Genomic DNA, 1,199 nt, shown 5'->3' on the forward strand with positions numbered 1-1,199 from the left:
ACAGGCGCCCGCCGCCTCGCCCGGCTAATTTTTTGCATTTTTAGTAGAGACGGGGTTTCACCGTGTTAGCCAGGATGGTCTCGATCTCCTGACCTCCTGATCCGCCCGCCTCGGCCTCCCAAAGTGCTGGGATTACAGGCGTGAGCCACCGCGCCCGGCCGAATGTGTATATTCTTAAGGGATATTTTTATTAAGGTTATGAGAATCAATGATCTGTGTCCGCTTACATAGTTCATCTAATCTCTATCTAATTCTCATCAGTTCTATATTCCTTAGGTCTAACTAACTCTCCTCAGTTTCCCTACTTAATGCTGGAACTAAAAACATACATTATATTTCCTTTTCTTTGCTGGAGCTAGACCCTATACAGACTACGAGTCTCTTCTCCCCTGTCTGTATCATGTATGGCAGTGGAAGATACCACATGATGTATTACAGAGCGTACATTTTAAAGACATTAAAAATCGTTCAATCATGTGCAGTTATTTAATGAGAAAATCTATTTTACATTATGAAGACCTGCAGAGGATATAGCACAACTGTCATTAATAAAGAAAGGTGTGTTTTATGAAAACTCAATTTGTTTTAGTCACATTCTTCTATTTCCTCTTGGAAGGTGTAAATTCTGCAGTGATCAAAATTCATAAAGGAAAATGAGACTCCTGCATGTGTGTATTAGAAGATAATTATGCAGGCATGTAGAAGTTGTATTCCAGTTTTTATTAACAAATTCATTACTTTATTTAATGATTTAAAAAAATTCTCCCTAAGACTAAAATTAAGAAAATCTTAGTAATGAAGTATCGTTAGAAAACTAACTTTGTTATTGTGGATTTGAAATCTCCATCTCCTAATTGCTATTTTAAAATTCTATTGAAGAATCATTTTTGAAGCACTTTATGAAAAATAAAAAATCTTAGAATATAATTTTTTGTTATGCAAGGTGATTGCAGCTACAATTTGGATTCTAAGCGAATATGAAACACAATTGAATCTCACCAACATATCAGTCTTCTTCTAGGATTAGTTTGAGATAAAGATGATTTGCCTTGTTTACTTTGTAATAATTCTTATTTTTTTATTTTTTATTATACTTTAAGTTCTAGGATACATGTGCACAACGTGCATGTTTGTTACATATGTATACTTGTGCCATGTTGGTGTGCTGCACCCATCAACTCGTCAGCACCCATCAACTC

The sequence above is a fragment of the Mandrillus leucophaeus genome, unplaced genomic scaffold, assembly GCF_000951045.1.
Source record: "Mandrillus leucophaeus isolate KB7577 unplaced genomic scaffold, Mleu.le_1.0 Scaffold1414, whole genome shotgun sequence".
NCBI classification, from domain to species: domain Eukaryota; kingdom Metazoa; phylum Chordata; class Mammalia; order Primates; family Cercopithecidae; genus Mandrillus; species Mandrillus leucophaeus.